The sequence below is a fragment of the Patella vulgata genome, chromosome 1 (assembly GCF_932274485.2).
Source record: "Patella vulgata chromosome 1, xgPatVulg1.2, whole genome shotgun sequence".
NCBI classification, from domain to species: Eukaryota; Metazoa; Mollusca; class Gastropoda; family Patellidae; genus Patella; species Patella vulgata.
This window is the reverse complement of record NC_065879.2, coordinates 2,390,414-2,418,035: the sequence shown is the minus strand read 5'-3', so window position 1 is coordinate 2,418,035 and position 27,622 is coordinate 2,390,414. Positions and strand designations below refer to the sequence as shown.

The following is a 27,622-nucleotide window of genomic DNA, read 5'->3' as shown; positions in this document are numbered from 1 at the left end:
GTTAGTCCCAAAATGACCAAATTTGTGTCGCGTAGACATGAAACCCTATTTTTCTATCTATACTTGTACAACTCGACCATTCTCAGTCTTTATAAACCCGCATCAAATTGATTCAAATAAACGGATTTGTGTAGCTAACATGTTGTTTATCAGTGTACGGCGACAAAAACAATAAACAAACGTGAGACTGGCTTGACCAATCATATTAAAAATCGTCAGTATCATGTGACATTCAAAAGTTAGCTGTGCTCTATATAGGAGGATATTCGTAATGGTTTTGCTCTAAATCGGAGGAAATTCGTAATGGTATGTGGGCAGAAAAACGTTACTTGCACAAAATTAAAAGAATCGGGGCACATTCATTATTTAGAAATATTACCCAGCCGTGGTTTTATAGGTTATTTCTAAATATGTTTTTATTTGGCAGTGGGTAACATGCAGCCGCAGTGGCTAAATGGGTAAGACGGTGGCTCGCTAACCTCGAGGTCTCGTTTTCGATCCCAGTGTTTACCTGGAAAGTTCATTGGGATTTTCCAGCGTGGTTCCCCCGTGGTGCAGGGCAGATAGTCTGGCAAGGCACAAAGTATAGTCGTTCGGATGAGACGAAAACTCAAGGTCCCGTGTACATATTGGCGTGCACGCAAAATAACCTTTGGCAGTTGGAATTCGATAAAAGAGTGGGCCATGGCACCGCTGCCCGAGTCCAATTGCCCTCATAGTGCACTGTATGCTATGGCGTATACCCGTCTTCATTGGGCCAATCGGAGCAGAACAGTAGGACGTTGAACCCCATTTCATTGTGTATTAAACAGAGAAACTCGTCTTTTATACGAGAGAGGGAAAGAGAGAGAGAAGAGAGAGAGAGAAATGGGGTTTAACGTCCACTCAACACAAACTAGGTCATTTCGGGACTAACATATGGTTTAATTTTATTTCCATAATTCGCTTGCGCGTAGGGGTCTTTAGCAGTGGGAGGAAACCGGAGAAAACCCACGAGGTTGGACGTACAACCGGGGATTCGAAACCTCGCCAGTTGATTCAATGACAGGCCTTATGATACAGCGCTCACGTGCTAACCATTCGGTCATCCAACCCCCCATTTCATTGTGTATAAAACAGAGAAACTCGTCTGTTATAAAGTGAACCCAACAATACTCGTCTATGTTCAGTTTTACTGTCATCATGAGAACATAAATTAATTAATTTGTTCTCTTTTGTATAAAATGATGTGATGTTTTGTTTATTTTGTTTATTTGGGATAAACAATGTAATAAAATTATACCCCCCAACTCTCAGTACGATCATATCATCATTAATTCATCTACAATGATACACGATCCATACAAATACCAGCATTGTCATCGACCAGTAACATTTACAATAGCACACGATACACGCAAATACTCTTCAAATAGGGAAAACAATACCAGCATCGTCATTGACCAGTAGCATCTACAATAATACACGATACACGCAAATACTCTTCAAATAGGAAAAACAATACCAGCATCGTCATCGACCTGGGACATCTGCTTAAAAGGCATCTATTCTCTGGTACATTAATATAGACAAAAATGGTTCTAAAAGCACACATTAATGTAATATGAATGTATATAACGATAACGATATCGGTATGTGTATCGAAACGTAGCATGTTAATAAATTCAGAAATTGTATACCTATATCAGTGTCTTTAATTCGTGAAATCTACTTCTATATGTCTTAAAAGGATTAAATTACAATTGTGTCTTCAATATTGATTATTAGGATTCCATTATTTTCACGGCAAGATGACGACATCCATCCAAACCCACCTCCCATATTCCTGAAGCAACGACTGCGAGTTTCACAACATCTGGCCGTTGCTTGTTTACATCACGATTCCTGAACTTATAGCTATGGTATCTATCTATAGACACGTGAGCAGTAGCGTCCAATCAGCGGTTGTGACATCGCGACCTCCACGGAAACCTTGACATTGAATGAACCTTGAACTTTGCAACTTGATTATCACAGGTAGACATTTTAACTTGAAAGCGCGAGACTTGGTATTCGCGACGATCGAGGAATCTGATAGGCTCACAAGTTGGGCTTGTACCAATTCGCAATTAGTGCTGAAATATGCAGGCTATTACGTGAAGGCCTTCATAAGATGTACGTAGTTAAAGCGAGATCAAGCCTTCTATTGAAGATGCCCCCCACCCTCCCCAAACAGGGTAAGCGGAAGGATATATGCATGTAATACTATTGAAATAGCTCCTCTATGGACATACTTCCCACACTACGGATTGTACACAACGGCATTATAACGTTAAGTGGGAGCCACGGTTGCTCGGTGAGTAAGACGTTGGCTCGTTAAATGTGGGTGCTGTGTTGGCTGAGAGAGTTCACTGGAATGTTCCGACGTAGTTAGCTCTTGTCAGTGGTGCAGGACAGAGGGCCCGGCAAGGTACCACGTATAGTTGTCCGGGTGGAACGGAAAACCGAGGTCCCGTGTACACATTGGTATGCACGTACCAGAACCCTTGACAGTTGAAATTCAAAATAAGAAGAGGCCGTAGTGTCGCTGTCTGGGCAAAATCTCCCTCCCCCATAGCACACTGTATCGCTATACCCGTCTTGATTAGCCCATTCGGAGCAGAACATAGGGCAGTGGTTCTCAACCTTTTTTTCCCAACGGCACACCTTGCAACACATTAAGAAATAGCGGCACACCTGGCTAAATATATATGAAAAATATCTGAATTTTGCAAAATAAAAACATGGTAAGTCAAACGGAATACAACCGTAGACAGAGACTAGTCATAGACACATAGAATGACAAACTAAATAAGAAAAACACAGCTATGAACTTATCAGTGGACACTCAATTGGGATCGCGTGTTTTTTCACATTTTCTTAGTGTGCCGTTCAAAATTTCGCGGCACACTTAGGAAGATCTCGCGGCACTCTGGTTGAGAATCACTGATATAGGGTGTTAATCCCCCATTTCATTTTACTTCATTTCTAAAATCGTTTTGAGAAAACAAGTCTAGCTCTAAGATTACGACGATGATAATCAGGACAGTAGAACGTTAAACCCCTTTTCATTTAATAAAGTTAAATGTGAGATACGCGGGATAACGAAGATGATAATGACAAAGCCAGGAATCAACAAACAACTGGAGTTAGTAGAAGGTTGGAACAAGTGGCTGCCACTGAATATTCATATCCACTAACCTCAACATCCAACCAACTATTTGTAACGATGCATAGATAAGTTGAGATCTATCTATATAGTTATACAACAGGTGCGTGATTATTAAACCAGGTGATAAGATAATTAACAGGTGCTTTCATTTAAATAAAGGTAAGTTGATCAATTTTAAAGAATTTCAGAGATTATAAAATAAATATCACACCTTTTATTGTTGTGCAATGTAAATTTAAGGGTTTTTATGTAATTCTGTGTTTTTCTATACGTGTGCATCAAAGAGTAATCTATTAATTTTATTTTTTAAAATCAGAAAACATTATTGGCAACAAACATGAAATAATCATAAATATTTTATTAACAAATTCTTCTGCAATTATTGATTTGAACTTTGTATATAACTCAGTAAGAAGAGCTAGAGAATAAAGATAGGAATCGAACACGGTATTTCGTATGTAAAAGAAAGGAAATGAAATGAAATGGGATTTAACGTCCTACTATTTTTCTCCGATTGGGCTAATGAAGACGGGGTTAAAGAAAGGGGCAGACAGGATACTGTATTTTCTAATATCGGAACACCTCACCTCTACCTGTGATGGGGGGGGGGGGGTCTAACGGTTTAACGGGTGCGCGTAACATAACAAATCATGTCATTGTTTCAAATGGCGTGGTTTCGATTCCCCGCTTTTGAACTTGACAAGGAGCAGGATTTTCTCCGGTTTTCTCCCACTACTAAAGAATCTTACGTGCAAGCGAATTCTTGAAATAAAATTGTACCATATGTTAGTCCCGAAATTACCTAGTTTGTGTCAAGTGGACGTTAAACCCCACCTCCCCCTCTCTCTCTCTCTATCTCTCTCTCTCTCGCTCTCTCTAAATGGTTTAACGCATGCGCTTTAGAAATGAAATAGGGTTGAACAACATGTACCTGCAGCTCTCTCTCTCTCTCTCTCTCTCTCTCTCTCTCCCCCCACCCTATGATCATGTCGTTAAAAATAATATCAACACCAATTGACAAAATTATATATAACTAAAACATTTGAAAAAAATATGGATAATTGAAATTTTGACAAAATTATGAATAATTGAACTTTTGACCAAAAAAGAACATTTTTATCTGCGCTAAACATTTATAGTTGGTGAGTATAGCCTGTATATAAGAACAGTTGGTAACTCTAGCCTGTATGTAAGAATGTATGATATATTATTTATATGCACATGGTTGAGAGAGTTTTATTGATTTCTAAATACAATAGACCATGGCTATTATTCTATAACATGGTAAATATTATCTGCTAATAGACACATGATACTGTATACTCTCTTCTAATACACGCATGTCCTCTTATATTATATCAAACTAAAGCCCTGTCTACATACAAGTATGTATTCTTATATTATATCAAACCAAGGCCCTGTCTACACTACATATGATACACCCTATTCTCTTCTAATACACATATGTATTCTTATATTATATCAAATTAAGGCCCTGTCTACACTAATACAAATACACATATGTATTGTTATATTATATCAAATTAAGGCCGTCAACACCACGAATACACTATATTTTGTTATGATATAACAAATTAAGGCCCTGTCTACACTACAAATACACTATATTTTGTTATAATATGTCTGCGATATCACTTATGTGGAAGCAGACGTTAAACACCAAGAACTACTACTACTACTTATAATATGTGTCTGTCCAACCTCGTGGCTCTTCACCGGATTCCCCTGTTTCCTTCCACAGTTAAAGGCCCCTACGCGCAAGCGAATCAATGAAACAATATGTTAATCCTGAAATGACCTAACCCCAACCCCCTTGGTTTTTCGTCCCATCTGAACCACTAGACGCCGTTACATGCCTGGCGTCCAGTCCTACACCGCTCTGCCCTGCACCAGTGTCGAGGGGACATCACTCTGCCGTGCACCGCTGATAAGGTTAAACCACGCTATAATGACATTATACTATTTGTCGCAACCTGTATACATTGCGTGTCTCAAAATGGAATATGATTTTAGCGTTTAACGTCCTACAATTCTTACATGTCGAATTTACATTTTAATTTTTAGTGTGTACTCATAATTTCAATGATTGATTTATTTCATTACGGCAACCTTCACTGTAAATATAATAAAACTATCATATAAAATATTAACATGAAAAACCCACGTTACTATGACAAAATACACAATGATTGACTTGTATAATATCACTAAATGACTTGCTGCTATTGTGTAATATCCCAACATCTATTAGTAAATTAGATTTTAATTGTTCGACACACACATTGCGTCGGTTTATTTACTGTGGTTAACGTACATATTATTTTCTGTAAATGTTGCGCAGTACATGAACTATTGAAACTTAACAGTTGTTTGAATCGATGTTCCCAAGGGACTACTGCGTCAATGACATGGGATACGTTACAAATTTAAAATGTATCGAAGGCGTCTGATTACATCTGTCAATATGTGGTTGTTTTTATTAACTTCAAAGTATGACGCAAATTACATTATATGAAATATGGTTTAATGACCTACTTTTCTGCATCGGAAATAAGTGGTGGGGACACAGTATATCATGTCCCCACCACTAAAAATATTGGTGGGGACGCGTCCCGGTGTCCCCACCACTTATTTCCGATGTTTTGCTTACTGTTTATTTTTTGAAATTGAAATCATCCCAAACATGTAATTTCTAACATAACATCACCACTGTCACATTCAAAATAGATAATATATTACAACTGGTACTATATGAATCATTAAAATAGCTATGGGAACTATATAAACAACTAGATTTAACTTTTTAAAAAAAGCGAAAAGTTATTATTTCAATGTGGCCGCCATTTTTTTATTTTAACGTGGGAAATTCGCCTTTGCCATCGGATTTGGAGGCGGAGCTGGAATCTCAGTAGTGTAAATATTTCTAGTTGTAGTGTACATGAGAGAATAAATCGTGAACGGTGGCTTGAAGATTTGTCTTTAGATTAGATTTCGTATCATTTGCTGCCTCAGGGATTAGAATTGTTTGCCAGAAACTGATGCTGCAAATACCCACAGTGTGCGTTTTAGAGCGTCTAGTTTTCAAAACATTTCGGGGGGGGGGGGCGCCCGAACCCCCATCTTTACCAATAGTCGCCCGCGTATGGACTGTCCCTACCACTATTTTTTGGCGATCTGCGCCCCTGCTTTTCTGAGGGACAGGGTGGCCGAATAATTTAACGCATGTGCGTCAGATCATACGGTCTGTCATTGAGTCAAGTGGCGTAGTTTCGATTCCATGCTTATACGTGACAAGCAGTAGGGTCACCTGACCAACATCGTGGGTTTTATCCATAGGTTCTCCGGTTTCCTCCCACAGATAAAGATCCCTACGGGCAAGCGAATTATAGAATTAAAATTGAACCATATGTTAGTCCCAAAATGTTTTAGTTTATGTAGAGTGGACGTTACCCCCCCCCCCTTCTCTCTCTCTCTCTCTCTCTCTCTCTCCCTCTCTCTCATGGAGATTGACGTACACCATGCCGTGTACTACAGGGGACATTTTTCACAGGGTATATCTATCGAATTCCCACTTCCAGGGGTATTTTTCATGCACACCAACGTGTACATGGGGGAATCAGTTTCTCGTACTATACCATACATACGAACGACTAGACGTACAACTGTCCTTGCCAGACCCCCTCCCCCAAACCGGAGAAAACCACGCATATGGGACTAGCATATGGTTCAATTTTATTTCAATAATTCGCTTGCGCGTAGGGGTCTTTAGCAGTGGGACCCTACTCCTTGTAACGTACAGCCGGGAAATCGAAATCACACCATTTGACTCAATGACAGACCTCATAACGCAACGTGCAGCGCGCTAACCATTCGGCCAACCACCCCCACCCCACAGAACGTCATTGGGTAAATAACGAAGATTTACTTTCTTTCAGCACATTGTTTTAGAAATAACATCTACTCCTCCACCATGAGCCGACCGTATGGATCAACTGAACTCATAAATAAAGGTAAAAACATGCACCATCTTTATTTGTAGGTGTTGTTGTTTCTCAATCTGATTAAAATACAGATCTATATTTCGTTTCGTTTTTTTTTATACTTTCGATGGCCTACACTACATAAAGATCGGACTGGTTGCACTGATAGGTTGCCTTAGGGGTCATAGGAGCGACTTTTGATCCAATGACGTCAGTAATTTGATTAACCAATCAGCGTTGATGTTTCTAGTGGTTTACCCACAGTTCCGTGCACAGCACGCCAAGAAGTCGCCCTAACAGACCACCCTCACATCAACCAGAACACATGTTATATAACGATTCTTCCAGATCCTAGTGTAGTAAAGACAAGTAAAACAAAATTTTGAACTATAAAAAACGAAATAGGATCTGTGTTTTAATCATATCGGGTTACAAGCTGAGTGTCATCCCTTGTCAGACAGGGTCTGGTTAAGCTTGAATGGATCTACTGACTGAAAATGACACCGGGGCCGTTTCATGAACAGTGAAGGGAGAACATATTCTGATCATTGGCCGTCTCAATCACACCATTGTAATTTGTATATATCAGTATGTTAGATATATTTATTTGTATATATCAGTATGGTAGATAGATAGATTTATTTAATGGTAGATAGATAGATTTATTTGTATAATAGATAGATATATTTATATGTCAGTATGTTAGATAGATGTATTTGTATCAGTTTGGTAGATAGATGTATTTGTATGTCAGTATGGTAGATAGATTTGTTTGTATGGTAGATAGATAGATATATTTGTATATCAGTATGATAGATAGATGTATTCGTATATCAGTTTAATTGGTAGTTAAGATTTATTTTTATGTCAGTATGGGTAGATATAATAGACAGATTTTCCGGCGGGGTTTCCCCTTGTCAGTGATGCAGGACGGAGGGCCTGACAAGGGCAGCTGTCTAGTCGTTCGGATGGGACGAAAAACAGAGGACCCGCGTATACAATGGCGTTCACGTAAAAGATCTCTTGACAGTTTGAATTCATTATAAGAGTAGGCCATAGTGCCGCTGCCCGGGCAAAATTTCCCTCATAGCACACTGTATAGCGTATATCCGTTTTCATTAACCCAGTGTGAGCAGAACAGTAGGACGTTAAACCCCACTAAATTTTATTTCATTTTATTTCCCTTGATTTCAGCCTAAGCTTCCCTTTAATCCAGCCCTGTTGCCAGGAGACATCCTGTTTTAGCATTAAATCCGACATGAATTCTAAGACATTCCTGGGGGAACTTACAGCCGTTGCTATTCCATATCGAGCTTTCAGTTGCATAATTCCAGTCCTTGTAATAAATGCCAGGTCTAGCCTTCGGGCAAGATATTTCACTTCACTGATAATTGCCTTCAACAAATGGATCTCGGGTTGTTGTGAATAATAAAGCCATATATTTGTCCAGATCATCCTAAAGTCGAAAATGTAGTCTTAAAACTGACAAAGTCTGAGTTGGCTTAATTCACAGAAAACATGACAGACTGGCAAGGTCTCTGCACCGGCGCGTGATATCATCCATCGCGACAACATTGTCATCAGAAACAAACTTTTATAGGCCCCGAGTTCACAAAGCATTCCTCGTCTTATTTTAACTAAAATATAGCCATTTATAATACTTTTGTTGCTTTAATGTATCGAATACATCAATAAGAAACCATCTGCAAAGTTTCGTGTTTCTGGATCAAAGCTATTTCTCATAAATAGTGAATGAAAGTTGAGTAAATTTTTAACTTAAAGATACATTATGGGAGATTAGATAATGTAAAGGGAATTTGCTGAAAATTTCAGTCAAATTGATCCACTCTGAACCAAGAATTTAGCTATTGAATTTTGGGCCTAGCCTCGATCATCATTACTAAAGTCGGTACGATTATCCATTTCTTGATTTAATCATGAATGAGCATAGAGCAGCAGACGCATCCTAATCCAGAAAATATCGCCAGCTAGCGATGACATCGAGACTTGATTACGGTGTGAATAAGTTAATTAATGTCCAATTAATAATTTAGATAACATTTCAGGCCTAAAGAAAGACCTGTAATAAGCATATTTATATAGCTCTTGCATAATGTATGTTTTGTGAATGTTTTGTGAACTCGATGGTAGATCAGTTGTCTTCAACTGTCTCAAATACAATGTCTGAAAACTCTTAGTTCTTCAATTACTTTGCATACGAGTTAAGTTTTATTTAAAGTAAGTGATATTATCCATTTTTCTATGTAGCAACAAATGGCGGTGTAACTGTATCATGGGCGTGGCCAGTTCTACACAAAATGGCCTTGTTTCACTTGGCACCCGGAGGTTTGGCAGTCATGATGGGCATTATCACCATGTATGAGATTAAAAAAGATGAAGTTGTGGTGAATTTTAACACAGCAGCGCCACTTTCAATAGGATTGATGGTAAGGAAAGCTCAAATAGATTATGTTTGTATGTTTTGGTGCAAAGTGGGGATTAAATGTTTTAAATAACATCTGATTTTCCTACAAAAAAGTCAAGATTTGAACGAAAGGAAATTTATTATTTCTTTTATTTAAATGCTCAATGCGATATAAAGAATTGTTTTCCTCGAACTGCCACTTTCCCACCTAGAAGTTCCATGGGTGTTATCCCCACCCTCAATAACCCCATGGGCGTTAAACCCATCCCTACTAGTCCAGTTTAAACTATGAGCAAAAAAACCCAAGAAACGTGCTAGACCGATAATTTAATAACCGACAAGGTGCGCTCGCCATTAAAACATAAACCGAGAGCAAAAAAAAACCCCAAAAAACAAAACCCAAAGAAACGTGTTAGCCAGATAATTTAATAACGTAAACCGAAAGCAAAAAAAAAATAGAAAAAAACAAAACCCAAAGAAACGTGTTAGCCAGATAATTTAATAACGTAAACCGAAAGCAAAAAAAAAATAGAAAAAAACCGCGTTAGACTGATAATTAATAACTGACAAGACGCGCTCGCCATTAATACATAAATTTATTGTTTTATTTTTATTCTATTTCAGAGTTTGTTGTCTGGTTCGTTTCTTTTTACGGAATGTTTTCTACAGTTCAGAAACAATTCCACAGAGAGAAAAGTTAGTCCATTGGTAATTATATTTTAACTTTATCTTTATTAGGCGATATCATTGTTTCTTGTTTTTATTTAATTTGTACTGGCTGGGTTATAAACAAAATATGGCTAATTAAGCATGTATACATCAGTATGTATCAGACTCAAAATAGGAGGCGCGGAGCTTGGATTTCGGAAGTAGAAGGGTTGCAGCAGTGGTGTGCAGAGGTTTGGTGATACCCCTGATCAACAACTTCATTGTTTGTTTGCCCCCAAGACTCAAGTATAGAGACTAGTAGCTTCCTGTTTGCCACCAAGACTATAGGATTTTGTAGCTTCCTGTTTGCCACCAAGACTCAAGTATAGGGTTTAGTAGCTTCCTGTTTGCCACCAAGACTCAAGAAGAGAGTCTAGTAGCTGACTGTATATTACCAAATATAGAGTCTAATAGCTGACTGTATACCACCAAGTATAGAGTCTAGTAGCTGACTGTATACCACCAAGTATAGAGTCTAGTAGCTGACTGTATACCACCAAGTATAGAGTCTAGTAGCTGACTGTATACCACCAAGATTCAAGTATAGGGTTAAGTGCTACCAAAACTCAAGAATAGGGCCTTGTAGCTTACGGTTTGCCACCAAGACGTAAATATCGGACCTTGTACCCAGAATTGTGATAAATGAAGACATTTTAAATATAAGTCAAAACAGATAAAATAAATAGGACAGATTGTTCAACAAAGTTAGCAGCGAAAATTTAATAAAAACTGAATTTAATTTCACTCTTTGATTGGATACCCCGCCGCACCCCTGAAATAGATGCCCCTGTCCATTGCTCTTCTCTCTATTGCACCCCTGAAATAGACGCCCCTGTTCATTGCACCCCTGTCCATCCCACCCCTGAAATAGATGACCCCCTCAATTGCACCCCTCTCTATTGCATCCCTGTCTATCCCACCGCTGATAATAGATGGCCCTGTCTGCACCCCTGAAATAGATGCCCTTATATATTTTTTAGACATTTATTCACGTGACAAGCCTATAATCAACTCTCTACATCACCGGGTGGCGGGCAGAGAGTTCAACAGATTGAAACACGATTGCCACTTAATGATTTAATTTAAAAATGGTGAATCGAGACTGAGATTAATAAGTATCGTTGCTACGACAATAAACAATCTATGCCACAATATTTCATTCAAACGACTTTATTCTGAGCGTAGTTATGAGTTTGGAAAATTGTAGCGTCGATTGCTTATTATCGTATTGTACAAACGCGACTAAGTCTCGATTATCCATATTATCGTTAAATTTTAAAATCTCGCGGGTGTTCTAATCCATTTAAATCTCAGCCATCCGATAGCCTAGATTATAGGCTTGTCATTTGAATAATTGATATAACATTTGAAACAAAAAAGACCTGAAATATGCAGATTTACCTCCTACATAATCCATAGTTAATGGGTTTTTTTTAATCATATTTGATTTTTTACAGCTGTGGTTTCATTTTATAATGGAAGTTCTCACCATTGCCCTGTGTCTATGGACGACCCTATGGAATGCCTCGGGCCTTTGTATCTCCGAAATAGCTCTTACTCATAAATGCACCAAAGATGAAGACGTCACGCAGGGTCACGTGTTAGCAGTTATCGATTTCGTCATCATTCTTTGTGTATGCATCTACAGCATCATATGTTTCGTCATCAAGCTTCACTATCGTCATGACCTTGGACTTGCCATAGCAACGAGTCAACTCCTAGCTAATCAAAAGCAGCTAGAGAATCAGATGATCCATATGAATATTATGAAGTCATCCAAGTCACGTGAGAGAATATCGTTAAAGGATGAGAACTGTGGTGAAGGATATTATCAAAATGGAAGTATAAATTAAATTATAGATAGATGAATAGATATTTCGATGGTTGACGAAATCGGTTTTATTTACGACATCAATTGGACCATAACGATTGTTTGGTGGATGCAAGATGCTCTAAAGCTAATTAGCCCCTAGGGTCGGCTAGATCTATTTGTTAAGGCCAGCTCAATTTTCAGCAAGGTCGTTGAGATGTAAATAAGATTAGGGCACGTGATTGCTGGCGAGATTGTAGCTTAGGGTAAGCATTGGGGCTAGGATTAGGGTTAGGGTTGGGAATTGCGCTAGCCCTGTTTACATCTCGTGACCTTTGACCAAACTTATAGCCTTATCAAATAGATCTACCCCCTTAAGGACCCGTTTCACGAAGGGTAGTAGGCCTGCGTAGAGTTACGTACAAGTACACGAAGAATGAACAACGTTGTTTAGTAAAATGTTCGATTTTCATGTACGCTACTTTGTGAAACGGGGCCTTAGTTAATAAGAGACATGGTGTCCCAAGCTATGAACGCCATTGCTCAAAAGTCGCGATTATACAGCGCGGGGTAAACGGGGCTTTTCGGATCATTTTCCATCTACTTACACTTAATAAATGGGCCAAATACCTGAATGAATACAATTGCAAGTGAGCATGTAGTCATGTATTTATAGGACATATAAAGTTTGGTATCAGTGAAGATTTACACACGACAGCTATCTCCAAGCAGGAATGGACAGAACGGGAGTCCGTGAGTATGTTGACGGGATCACAAAAGAGTATTCTCACGGAAATTGGGGACCTGTTTTAAGTCGTTTTAGATATTGGACTTATTTCTTGCTATAGTATATATTGGATGATTTGCAGTCTTCGGAGGTTTGACACCCAGCAGTCAGTTTTTGTATATACTTATATGAGCTTCAAAGGAACAATAAAAAAATCATGCACAATTGCCCTTTTCAGTTTTGAACTTTCATATTCATGGGCCCCATAGACCCTGAACCCCCCATGTCAGTGGCGCCCCCAGTTAGTTCCTGTCTCTAAGTGAACCAAGATTGACTAGAGCTTTACACATCGACTGTATGTAGTCATCACGTTACAGCGCTCTATAGGGTTGATTCTGATATCAAGAGAGATTAAATTATACAGAATATTCATATACCATTAATAAAATCTGATCCATTATTCTAAATATTACACCATCAATAAAACCTGATTCATTATTCAAAGTATTCAGTTATTATCTTTAAACTTTGATTCAATCTGATTAAAACACAGATTCTATTTCGTTTCGTTTTTATAGTTCAAAATTTTGTTTTACTTGTCTTTACTACACTAGGATCTGGAAGAGTTGTTGTATAACCCGTGTTCTGGTTGATGTGAGGGATTAGCCAATGAGACGGTCTGTTACAGCGAGCTCTTAGTGTGCAATGCATGGAACCGTGGGTTTCCTACTAGAAACACCAACGCTGATTGGTTAATTAAATGTCTAACATAAAGAACGCCCAAAAAAACGTTTCCTTGAAGATACAGTGGAAGTTCATGATTGATTTATTAGACACAATCTGTCAGTCGGTATGTCTGAACTGTTTCATCATAAAACACGTGTCAATTGAATTCTTTATTTCTGTTAATAAATAACATTTATAATACCTAAAAAAATTAAAATAGAAATGTTGTGGACAACTTGATGTTTATAATGATTATTTAGCCTTGCAAAGAATTTAAAACGGATTAGACCTGCATAAAGAAATGGTATAATAAATTTTCAATATGGCGACCATTCAGGACAGAGATCTATTCGCACAGTAGAATGAATATCACCCAGATATAAAAAAACCCAACTAATCCCGACAGCCCTGTTTATTTTCAAGACCTTGAAAACTCAGTTACAAAAAAATGACAGGGGTCAGACCACAATAAATAGAATTCTAACATTTTAAATATTATGTTGAGCATTATGTTGAGGTCTACTTTAAATCGTAAACATTCATTAAATAAACTACAAAATACATCAATAGCAGGCCTACGACAGATCGTAAAGATCCTTTAAATAAATACGCAATACATCAATATAAAATAATAAAAATAAATGATAGTGAAGTTTAACAGTATATGGTATTATCAGGCGCGTAGCTATTAAGGGGGCGGGGGGGGGGGGGGGCAAGAGGGACACTTGCCTCCCCTGAAAAAAAAACGGCGCACCCAATGGTGCCTTTGCCCATTGTGGACAGAATCGGTTCCCCCTATGAGTCACTCTTGACCCCCCCCCCCCCCACCAACCCCTACGCTAGCTTACGGGCCTGATTACAGATTAATTTAATGCTGATTACCGCCATCGTCTCAAGACAAGAATTACAATTGCCACACCCACCTACTTCTATATATTTCATGATATTTTAGACCCAGTTAATATGACAATTTTATCCTCCTATTGGGAAATTGAATTTTATCCGGGCCTCTTTAATATCAATTAGTTTTTTTTTTTATCTCAACCCAATATCAATTTTATTTCTTGTATCGAAAAATTGGCTTTATTACATCTACTTTAATATCAATAAAAACAACCGTGTTATTAATTCTTGACATTTAGCACACTCGTTGTATTGAGCGCATTCATTGGCCAACATCCAGGCTCAACAGCCAACAAGAAACTTGGTGCTGGTTCAAATTTGCAAAGGTTGGAACTCGAGTCCGACTTGCGACTCAACTTGGACTGGATTCAGACTCGGTGTTCGTGACAACTCACGACTTGTCGCGGTCAGGGGACATAACTCAAATTTTCTTTATTTGCTATCAATTGCTGACTCATTGGATAACTGGCGGCTTGAACTGAACTTTGGCTTTGTGAAGACTTGGGATTCGACTCGATTCGGTACTAAAGTCAGCGACTTGGGACTCGGCCCGAACTAGAGGTGCAGCGAGTTGGGACTCGGCTCGAGGTCGATGTGCGGCGACTTGTGACTCGGCTCGAGGTCGATGTCCGGCGACTTGGGACTCGGTCCGAACTCGAGGTCGAGGTGCGACGACTTGGGACCCGACTGTTTTGACTTTTTTCCACCTCTGCCAACTTATCAAGATGACCAAGTGTATTAACAATAAGCCGACCTTAGCAACGGTTTCCAGTCGTAGTGTAATACAATATAAAATCAAATCTTCGGGGCTAATGAATGAATCGCACGTTTATTTGATTGTACCTGTATTTGACTGTAGTGTTAAAATTCATGAAGTGTTTCATATGGCCAAATGTAGAAGCCATTACTAGCCACAATAGCAATCGTGAGAAGTATTTAATCGGATGTTTCGCTTCGGATAATTTGAGTGGTTCTAAGTTTCTATAGATGGTGGAGAATCCCACGTGTAATAACCATTCTCCACAGACTGAAGGGCATTACGTTTATCACAATCATCATTCAAATCAGGAAACTCATCACCGCCATTTTGAAGTCTCAGATAACAGTCATCTCTCAGCGCGAGCTGGAAGGAGGGCTCCTTACGATCCGACATGGAGATACGTTCATATAGGTTGTCGTATCGACTGAGAAATCCGACACCGATCGACTTTTGGCAACACAGAATTAAACAGAAATTAACACTTATAGACAAGAATAACAGCAAGCACGTGGCAATGTTCAGAGCCCCTAGAGTAATGTCCCTTGGTGTAGCTGACGGGCACAGAATTGACGTAAACGGATCACAAATTCCCGTGCTAAATCCCGTATACAGCGGCACGAGCAGAAGAATGCAGGTTCCAACTATTATATAAATAATAATCTGAAACGAAAAGAAAATAAATTAAAGCTGTATTATGTAAGATTTAGATAAAGAGCTGACAGTTCTCGCTATAATAGTTCTAACATAGATAATGACAAGGGAAAATGTTGAAAATTTCAGTCAAATTACTTCATTCTGAGTCGAGTTATCGTCGTTCGCAGAAGTGTGTAGTCTTGATTGCCATTGCTACCGTTGTTAGGATAATAAACAAAGTCTTGATTATCCATTTTTAAATTAAATCATTAACTGCCAATCGTATTTAAATCTGTTGAAAAACAAAACCATCCGAAGTTCTAGAGGGCTGTTTATGGGCCTGGCATGACGTAAATAAATGTCTAATTAATGATTTATATAAGATTTGAGGCCAAACAAAAGATCTACATTAGACAGATGTAGCTCTTGAATAATGTATCTTTAAACTGAGCTATTTTACCAACTACAAGTAATATTACTTCCGTCATTTCGGCAGTGGCGGACTGGGTCTGAAAATATTGGTTGCTAGGAGATAAAGGGGATCCACCCACCAATACAATTCTATCATTTAATTTTTAAAATGAAAATTAAATTTTCAAAAAATATGTAAGTGGAAACAAAAAGATGTAATTCGAATTTTCCTTAGGGGGGCCCATTTGCCATTGGGCAGTCCGCCACTGCATTTTGGCAATTCTTATATCCATGGTTACGTCGGTAATGGTAGGATGACAGTCTTTGTACAATAAACCCCTCATATTTGATGGGGCCTACAACTATTTATGTTCCTGAAGCAACGACATAACATTGATATACCACACATTCTTCTACCTACTGGGTTTTCTCCGAGAATTTCAGTTATCTTCAACTCGTAAAGGACCACTGGGCTTAGTTAACTATTTGAATAAAACTGTCCGATATGTTAGTGCCGCGTGTTACACGTCTGTGTATTGTTTTACACGTCTGTGTATTGTGTTACACACCTGTGTATTGTCATACACCACAGCAACCACGTGATATGACCGTGTATATATATATATACTCACCTGTATGCTGACACTCTTCTCGATTCTTTCTGAATACAGAGCGGCTTTACTGACATGAAACCCTGCTACCCCACTCACTATACCCTATATACAGTTAAATACAATAACATAATATATCCTATATAAACAATATAATATACCCTGTATAAACAATATATACAGTTAAATACAATAACATAATATACCCTATATAAACAATATAATATACAGTTAAACATAAGAACATAATGTACCCTATGTACAGTTTTAACATAATATCCAACACGTCTGACTATTATAATTCAAGCGACGTTACATTTCCCCTTGTCAGTGGTGCAGGACGGAGGGGCATGACAAGGACAGCTGTCTGGTCGTGTTGATGGTATGAAAAAATGAGGTCCCGTGTACATATTGGAGTGCACGTAAAAGATCACTCTCAGTTAGAATTCAATATTTATAAGAGTTGGCCATAGCGCCGCTGTCCGGATAAAATTTCCTTCATAACACACTGTATGGCGTGTGTTCGCTTTTTTATTAGACCAGCCAAAGCAGTGCAGTAGGAATTCAAACCCCATTTCATTTCATTTCATTTCATTTTTTTATGTTGCGATTTCTATCAACGTGACACACGTAATAAACACAATAACATAATATGGAAGACAAGTACTATTTTAATTAAAGCGACATTTCGTTGAGATTCCTATCAACGTTGTCAAGTTTGATAACACCTTAGTAATTGTGTGTGGGTGTTCCATATTATATTTTGTGTGTATTACGTATATCAATTACTAAAGAAGAAATTATTTATTAGATGGCAGAAATGAATAAAGACTTTCTACAGCAATTATATCGCCTTTATCGACCCATATGTAGAAGCAGATATAGGCCAAAGCGGAGGTGCCAGAGGCGGCGGCCTCCTCCTCGAAGTTTTTTGAAAATGTTCAAAAAGAAAACTGGTATAAAACGCCGAATTCTGGTAGAAAACTAGATATGGACTCCCTGAGACAGGACCCCCGATTCACGCTTAAGGCCCCCCTAACTTTGTCCTATCCAACATGCATCATAGGCATGGGCGTGGAATTAGGGGGGGGGGACGGGTCCCCCCTTAGAATCGGAAGGGGGGGGCGGATAGGTCTCTGTCCCCCCATGATTTTGATCGCCAGGACTGATTTTCAGGTTTATATCCACATGAATGTCCCGTTCTGAAGGCTATCTAACCACTGCCTTGGGTCTTGCCACAGTAATTCATCTTCACGATATCTTCCTCCTTAATTGTATGTAGTCAATTTTACTATATCGTCTCATCATATTACCCCTAGTTACAGCTTTCATCGAAATAACACTGGTACAGTAAACTGTTCGTAATTATTATTTTGGTTTGGTAATGATAGGTTCCAGGGTTCGTCCGCCCCCCCCCCCCCCACAAAAGTTATGACAAATCCACGCCCTTGATCATAGGGCAAACTTCCTCGACCAACACCAGTATATTGTACACGTCATCTCGAGTTTCCCTCACACACATCTTCATTTCATTTGTTTTTCGGCAGATTTCCAGTTTGTATATAATTTTAAAACATTTCTAGGAGAGGGCCCTTCGGAACAAGCCGCCAACGTCGGCCATCCCTTAAAACGCTTGAATGATTGGAACGTGAAAACTATCCCTTTAATAATATTTACGAAAATACCCAACTTACCAGAAATCCGACAAGTATTGGAGTAACGGTTGCAAAGTTCAAACGTGGCGCCCTAGTAACGAGAAAGATGGTTACTATGGAAACCGCTATGGTTAGTATTCCCAGCGGCACGTGATTAAATGAGACATTTCTGAAAAATCGAACAACACGGAGTCTCTTCACTTCTATTTCAACTGAAGAAAAAAAAAACAACAGATAAATGTCAAACGGTAAAAAGAAACGAAAGTAGTAATTAGAGTGTGCTTCAAGGTTTTCAAAATATCAATATTCTATTTTCACTTTGGCATGGTGTTTAAAGCTTCTCGTTAACACTATAGCCTTTATTAGGCTAATATAATTATGGTGAATTACATTGCAATGATTACCAGTGCACTGCATGGGCGTCGAAGATTTTATCCCTGACACGGCGTTTCTGCGCGCGTACTCGCAAAAGACAGGGTGTTCATTGGTGACCGGTTAGTGCTAAATGATAAGGCCAGCTCAATTCTTCGTCATAGGTCACGAGATGTAAACAGGACTAGCGCTAATCCCAATCCTAACCCTAACCATGGACCTAGCCCCAATGCTTACCCTAACCCTGACTCACAATCTTGCCAACAATCGCGTGTCCTAACCTTATTTACATCTCAGCGACCTTGACAAAAATTGAGTTGGCCTTAACAAATAGATTTCGCCATTTAGTATTCTTGCTCAACGTGTAAGTTATGAAGCTACAGGAACCAGAGCACTGCTTTCTCGATTAGAATCCATCGCTTTCGAACCTCGCATCGCTGGAGAACAGTTTGGATTGTTCACATCAATGACTATTTGTTACTTACCGATATCTGAATTATGTCGTATGTTGTTAGGTATGGTGTAAGGTTGTTCTTCCTGCCTACCGTTCTCCATGATTATGATTATTTTTTTCTAACTACCATTCATAATGTTTTCCTGGTGCATAAACTAAAAATATACATACTTTTAAATGTATTAACCTCAAATTTAGTGAAATGGGGTTTAAAGTCCAACTGTTCTGCTTCGTATGTGCCAATGAAGAAGGGAATAGGAAATATAGGAGCCACGCTGGCTCGCTAGCCTGGGGGTCGCGGGTTCTCTCCTGGTGTTGGCCGAGAAAATTCATCGGGATTTTCCGGAGTGGTTTCCCCTTGTCAGTGATTCAGGACGGAGGGTCTGACAAGAACAGCTGTCTGGTCGTTCGGATGGGGCGGAAAACCGAGGTCCCGTGTAGACATTAGCGTTCACGTAAAAGATCCCTTGGCAGTTGCATGCTAAATGTTCCTCATTATAGCATACTGTATGATATTAGCTCGGTTGGTGAAGAAAAGTAAGACGTTAAACCATTTCAATTCCCCACTAAAAATTCATCAATAACCATTTATTGCCCCTTTTCATTGAAACCCTGTTAATCCCTGTAAAGATTTCCAAAGTTGCCACGGGGAAGAACCCAATCGATATTCAGAATCGAGTAGTCACCAAATATTTTAAAATACAGGTCATAGATTTTTTTGTTCCAAACTTGCATGGAATGTGTGATCCTATCAAAATACGGTTTAAGCGGTGCTATTGCCAGCTTCACCGAAACGCTATTTTTGAGGTGGGGTCCGTTTCTTCTCTCGTGGGTGCTGTCCTTACACCCTCCACAAAGCTGGTTGATTTTATTCGTTGCATGGCAACCTTGTATTTATGTTATTCGTTATTTTAATTAAAAATCGGTATTTGCCGTACGGCAGCCATTTAATGTCAGATCGGGCCCAGTGAACCTTGATAATATCATGGTATAAAAATCAATAGAGAGGTCCAACAAGAGTTCTATTATATAGCCGCTATCATCAACATCAACACGATGTATTCATGTAACAGTGATTCACATACAGGTTCATTCTAAATGATAAGGCCAGCTTAATATTTTCTTCATAGGTCACGAGATGTAAACAGGGCTAGTGCTACTCCCAACTCTAACCCTGGACCTAGCCCCAATGCTTACCCTAACCCTAACCTACAACAATTATGCCAACAATCACGTGCCCTAGACGTATTAACATCTCAGCGACCTTGATAGAAATTGAGCTGGCCTTAACAAATAGATTTAGCACTCACATACATGGCCATCCTAACAACTGATTTTATCTTTTTTATGTTGAATTATCTCAAACACCAGCAGTCTGCATCCCATTATTGAATTGTTTAGAGTGTAGGCAATTATTGTTCAGATCAATTTTTGATGAAGTGTTTGCGAGAAATGTTATTGGAATCGAGAAACGCCTCCTCGTCTGTGTTTGTAAACAAGCGTGCAGTATAAATTAATAAATTCTGAGCGTGGTATATAAATTGATCTAGTCCGGCAATTTATCGTCAGTGGTTATATTTGGTTTATGACGCACTCACTGCATTTCTGACCTAAAAGATTTCACGATCTTGTGACAGGCGGGCCCTTCGACTACCTAAAAGTATTTCTACAATAAATGAGAGAGAGAGAGGGGGGGGGGAGATGGTGTTTAACGTCTACTCGATACAAACTTGCGAGTAGACTTTAGCAGTGGGAGAAAACCAGGGGGAATCTGGAGAAAACCCACGAGGATGGACAGCCGACCCTACTCCTTGTCACGTACAATCGGGGAATCGAAACCACGCCTTTTGACTCAATGACAGACCTTATGATACAACGCGCACGCGCTATCCATTCGGATATCCAACTCCACTTCTTTCTTTGGGAACACCCCTTACCGTGCCATGATAAAATCAAACGAATTGACTTTTTTTTATTTATGACTTTGATTTTTTGTTTAGTACACGTATATGTTTAAACAATATTAATATATACCCCTTTCAGTTGTAAAAATCTTTCGAGATTCTATATAAATTCCAATATGCTAGACTTTAATTCTGTTTTAGGGTCACTAAAAAAGTCCTAACACCCGGAGCTTCTGCTTTGGATGTTATTCACACGACAGCCTATTTCTGTGGCTTCTTCTGGCAAGTTTCTTAGTTGTCTGCGATATCACCCTTGGTGGAGGTGGACGCAAAACTCCAGGAACGAACGCAAGAAGGGGTGTCATATCTATAAGATCCTAGACTCGAATCCAAACGCGAGCCAAGAAAGTCCCTTTCGACATTTTCAGAATTAACGTGTATACAGGGTTGTGTTGAGTCAATGGACTCGATGTCACGTGTACCCCTTGAAAGCATAGGATGTCTTGACAGATGAAAACGCCCACTGCGCAGACAAAATAATTCTTCTCTCAATGTATCTATAAACATCACTACATGTTAGTCTCAAAATGATCCGGAATGGCCGAATGGTTAGCGCGTGCGCGTTGTATCATAGGGTCTATCATTGGTTTCGATTCCCCGGTTGTACGTGACAAGAAGTAGGGTCGCCTGTCCAACCTCGTGGGTTTTCTCCACGTCCTCCGGTTTCCTCCCACTGCTAATGACCCCTACGCGCACGCTATTTAATCAAACAAAATTTAACCATATGTTAGTCCCGAAATGACCTAGTTTTTGTCGAGTGGCCGTTAAACTCTCTCTCTCTCTCTTTCTCTCTCTCTCGCTGTCTCGCTAAAATAACGTCTTGCGTTAAATGCTATTCCATTGCTTTTGTTTTATCATCGAATATTTAACTCCCTCCATTAGTTTACTAGTGAGCGAGGCAAACGCTGTGACTCGGTGAATATCGTGTTCCTAGGATTTTTCCGCGTGGGTCCCCTTGTCAGTATTTTAGGACGGAGAGCCTGACAAGGAAAGCTGTCTAGTCGTTTGGAAGGGACGAAAAACTGAGATCCCATGTATACGTTGGTGTACACGCAAAAGAACCCATGACAGTTGGAGTTCGATATAAGAGCAGGCCGTCGTGGCGCTGTCCAGGCAAAATGTCCCTCATGGCACACTGTATGCCCCCCTTGATTAGCCCGGATGGAGCTGAATAGTAGGACGTTAAACCCCATTTCATTCATTTACCAATGACCGACGTTTAGGACTGATATTATATTATAATTACCTTGTTTATAAAACTGACAACGTATTCTTATTTACCTGAGTTCTCCTTCCTTTGATGTCGCCGGTGGAATTACGTCAATATCGTCATCTGACAGAATGGCAATTTAACAATACTGACAAAAGATACAGTCGTCTCCTTCCTGGCAGTCTTCAATATGTTGATCATGTTTACATGTATGTAGCGACCCCTAGAATTAATATCATTATTATCAGTGGTTATTCCCCTTCTCTCAACTCAAGATCATCGTGAGCAATAGACCTCCAGTGATCGATAGATTCCAATTGATCATTAATAGTTATTCCCCTTCTCCCAGGATTATCGTGTTACAAGCAATAGAACTCGAGATATCGCTTGATTCCCGTTTGTCATTAATATATACAGATACAGATATCTCTAATTTAAAACATGTACAGAATATACGTCAATAACCTAGCTTGGTTATCTAAATAGTTCCAGTATGTTTATTGATTTTAACGAGAGAGAGAGAGAGAGAGAGAAAGAGAGAGAGAGAGTAATGTCCACTCGACACATTTTGGGAGTTACCTGTGGTTCAATTTTATTTCAATAATTCGCTTGTGTGTAGGGGTCTGTAGCAGTGGGATGAAACTGAAGCGCCCAGAGAAACCCACAAGGGTGGACAGGCGACCCTACACACATCACTTGACAGACCTTATGTTAAACCACGAGACTGCCCACAATCCCCCTTCATAGGGTTGGTAGTAAATAAGTAATTGATAATTTCAAGTCGTAAACTGGTTTTCAGCTTACATGAAACTATAGCGGCAACTCGGGTAAAACAGAATTACGTCTATCCGCCTGAGGGCGCACCCACACAATCTCAATTTTAGATCTCAATTGCATTCTTTTCGATGAACCCTTATAATTATCATTTCTCGCCAGGCAGTCACCGGGGCTTACAATTATAACCAATGAGGCTGGTTAATCTTGTAAAAACAGAGAGAGAGAATGGGGTTTAACGTCCACTCAACACAAACTAGGTCATTTCGGGGCTAACAAGGTTCAATTTTATTTCCACAATTCGCTTGCGCGTAGGGGTCTTTATCAGTGGGAGGAAACCGGAGGACCCGGAGAAAACCCATGAGGTTGGACAGGCGACCCCACTCCTTGTCACGTACAACCGGGAAATCGAAACCACGCAGTTGACTCAATGACAGACTTTATGATACAGCGCACATGCTAACAATTCAGCTTTCCAACGCCCCGATTAATCTTGTATGTCGTATTTCTTTTCAAAAGTTAATTAAGCAATATTGACTTTAGCCTGACGATATGGTATGTTTGGAAGATGCCACCCTTACGCTTATTAGAACACATCATTCAACTGGAGTCACGGTGACTCAGTGAGTAAGACTCTATCTCACTAACCAAGAGTTGGGTCGCGGTCTTGGACGAGAGAGTTCCCTTAGATTTACCTGCGTGGTTTCCCATGGTTGCAAGATGGTTTTGGATTGGGTGGGGGGAGGAGGGGGAGTAGGGGGAGGAGGGGGGGTGCCAAGGGACAACGTCTAGTCGATGAATGGGAGAAAACGAGATTCTATGTACACGTGAGCGTGCACGTAAAAAAACCCCGACGGTTGGAATTCAATTACGGTCTGGGTGCTGAATTTCTTTCGTTTATCTCTAGATCTGTTTAGCCACAGGACATCAGCTGTATATAGAAAATCTCGATCTATTAGCTGATGAACAATGTGGTTTCAGAGAGAACCGTGGATGTCTGGACCATATTTACACTCTCCATAGTGGAAACTTGGTATGCTTGGTATGGGCAACGCCGTTGGTATCCGGGAACTTGAAAGTAGTTCCAATGGCGGACTTCGTCATACAGCCGAGGCTAGATATAGGGTACTGGAATCTGCTGAGGTTTGCCGGACTTCGATTTGATATACGAAGATGGCGGCTATGACACTTCATGTCCGTTCCAGATTCACACGATACTCTCATGTGATAAACGTTTAAGGGAATCACGTGGCTAAGTGGGTAAGACGCTGGCTCGCTAGCCTGGAGGTTGGATGTTCGATCCCTGCATTGGCCGAGAAAGTTCATCCGATTTTCCGGCGTGGTTTCCCCTTGTCAGTGATGCAGGACGGAGGGCCTGACAAGGACAGCTGTCTAGTGGTTCGGATGGGACGAAAAACCGAGGTCCCGTGTACACATTGAAGTGCACGTAAAAGATCTCTTGCCAGTTGAAACTCGATATAAGAGTAGGCCGTTGCGCCGCTGCCCGGGCAAAATTTCCCTCATAGCACACTGTATGGCGTATGCCCGTCTTCATTAGCCCAGTTTAGGAGCAGAACAGTAGGACGTTAAACCTCATTTCATTTTATTTCTGATAAACGTTTAGTTTTACGACTCCGGATAAATTCAAATAAACCTTATTAAATTCAGTCTAAAAGGAAATGATTATAGAATGCAAACTGATATATACATTACGTTAAGTGAAATGTGTCCATTTATTCATAGACGCGATATTGTCCTAGGGTTCTAATCCAATATTTTAATCTTATAATCAGATTTACATTCTGTTATATGATGTTATGTGAATAAAATAAAAGATTAGGACCAGGAAAATCAATCATAAATAAATAGAAATTTGATTTCCTCAGACATTTTCTGAATAATCAACAGTAATTCGCGCAGTCTTGTGAATTCTGAGCATACAATAGCTTGGGCAATACCACTAAATAGTACCCAATACTAAATACTACCCAAATACTACCCAATACCATCAAATACCAACTAAATACCACCAAATACTACCCAAATACTACCCAATACCACATACTAACTAAATACTACCCAATACCACCCAAATACTACCCAATACCACCACATACTAACTAAATACTACCAAATACCACCACATACTAGCTAAATACTACCCAATACCACCACATACTAACTAAATATTACCCAATATCACCACATACATGTACTAACTAAATGCTGGTAATTCACACGTGAAACAGTGTCGCCCGGCCGCTTAAACTTGTGTCAATGACCTTGCAGGCGTAATGGCAACGGTTTTACATTTACAACAGAAAATACATCATCGTACAACAGATTATCATTTAGGGGATACGATACATCTTGTCCCCAATCTGATTAAATAACATATTTTTCAATTTACATGGTTTCCTTTTGGTTTATATTCCGTATTTAATGTTTTACCTGATTCAATACACTGTTAAACTGATACTTCTGACTTATGAACCTAGGCCTTTTAGTAATGACAACTTTTGTCACTAAATCATATAAGTGGTCTGTATTGAACAAACCTTGAACTTTGCAATTCGATTATCACATGTAGACATTTTAGTTGGAAATGTATGAGGAATCTGATAGGCTCTCAAGCTGGGTCAGTACCCAATGGAAAATAGTGCTGAAATATGGGAGGTATTACGTGAAGGGCTTGATAAGATGTACGGGGTTAAAGCGAGACCAAGCCTTCTATTGAAGATGACGAATAAGTTGGATGTTTCAGATTAGAGGGCTTAAGTACGATAGGCTTAAGACAGCGTCAAAAATATCGTACACGTTGGCTGGAGCCCAGCATCCCATGCCCAGTCCTAGATCTGGAGGTCCCAAGGTTCAGCCTTGCTAAACCTACAGGTAAATCTGGCTATGTTTCCAAGTAACTCAACGGTTAAATCTAATTGATAAGGCCAAATTCAAGTTTGTTCAAAGGTCACGAGATGTAAACAGGACTACCGCTAATCCCAACCCAAACCCCAACTCTGACCCTAGCACTTATGCTTACCCTAAACCTAACCTACAATCTCGCCAACAATCACGTGCCCTAACCTTATTTACATCTCAGCGACCTTGACGAAAATTGAGCTGGCCATGACAAATAGATTTAGCCGCAACTCAATGCTGCTCAAACAATGTATACGAAACGAAATAAAGATAAACAATTTTAATCCGAAAGATGACTGGATATACTTTATAATCACCATGACAACTAGACAACTGGGTATCTTATATTAATCAGCGACTCTTTGTAAACAACATATTAATAATGTCCACAAGTAATGAACAGTTCCTGCAATAAAATGTATTGCCACTGTTAAAAGATGCTTGTAACCATGAATTACATCCCACTTCTTCTCGTTGCCACTGGCAACCTTTGATAAAACTGTCCTGTTTAATTGCAATACATGCTTAAAAGTATCCGTGTATCAGAAATGTACAGAAAGAGTACTGTTCATTTCTGATACACGGATACTATTATACCGGATACTTTTATACCGTTTTAGATATCTATCAAGCAATAAGTAGCGGACGTTTAGTCCGACCGAGATCGCAATTGATAACGAGGCTCTAACCAATGTACATGAAACAACTAGTCAAAATCATAGTAACAAAACAAAATGGGGGGAACTACATGGCAGTTCAAAAACATATACAATGACATTAAATTAACATAACAACATATTACAAAAACCAATTATTATACATATCAATTGGCATCTATTTCATAATTTGGTTTGATTTATATTAATATGCAAAATATATAAATTAGAATATTGAATAATTATTTTAATTAATTGTGATGATAGAAGGCACAGTTCTCTTGCTGGACACTTCACAGGCATTGAAAATAAGCAGGATGAAAAAAAACCGCCTAGAAAGTCATAAACTTTATTACAAATAAATTTCAACGGAAGAACCATCCGCCGATGCATACTTTCACCAGGAATGACCCACGTTTCGCATTTCCTTTACACTACATTTAATAATATCGCAGTCCTCTACGCCATAGACAAGTTGTTTTGACGATGTGGTCTAAACAAACACGTGATTGTTTTACGCTCAGAGTATCATAGCAAGACGCACGTGTAAATACTACTCAGGTCGTCTCTCCACTGCGAAATCATTCTACCATGAAATGTAACGTGAGGCTCAGAAAGGGATAAATAATGAAAGAACAGAAAGTATTTGTCACTTTTCGGTTGAAACGACTCGATAATAAATACTATTTTTCACATTTTGCTTCACAATACTC

The 27,622-nt window shown here is 39.2% G+C and overlaps 2 long non-coding RNA genes across 2 annotated transcripts; one reads left to right on the top strand and one right to left on the bottom strand.

Annotated features, from left to right (window-relative positions):
- The first annotated feature begins 3,212 nt into the window (after positions 1-3,212).
- LOC126812562 (uncharacterized) lies at positions 3,213-13,359 on the top strand. The gene is made up of 5 exons (XR_007675984.1): positions 3,213-3,349; positions 7,147-7,221; positions 9,460-9,638; positions 10,241-10,324; positions 11,782-13,359. It is a non-coding gene; the product is annotated as an uncharacterized LOC126812562 (long non-coding RNA).
- A 1,081-nt stretch (positions 13,360-14,440) lies between these two features.
- Positions 14,441-22,774, bottom strand: LOC126823091 (uncharacterized). Its single transcript, XR_007681076.2, has 5 exons — positions 22,632-22,774; positions 19,418-19,541; positions 18,600-18,772; positions 16,927-17,010; positions 14,441-15,910 (listed from the first exon to the last, which is right to left on the bottom strand). It is a non-coding gene; the product is annotated as an uncharacterized LOC126823091 (long non-coding RNA).
- Between the last annotated feature and the right edge of the window lie 4,848 nt (positions 22,775-27,622).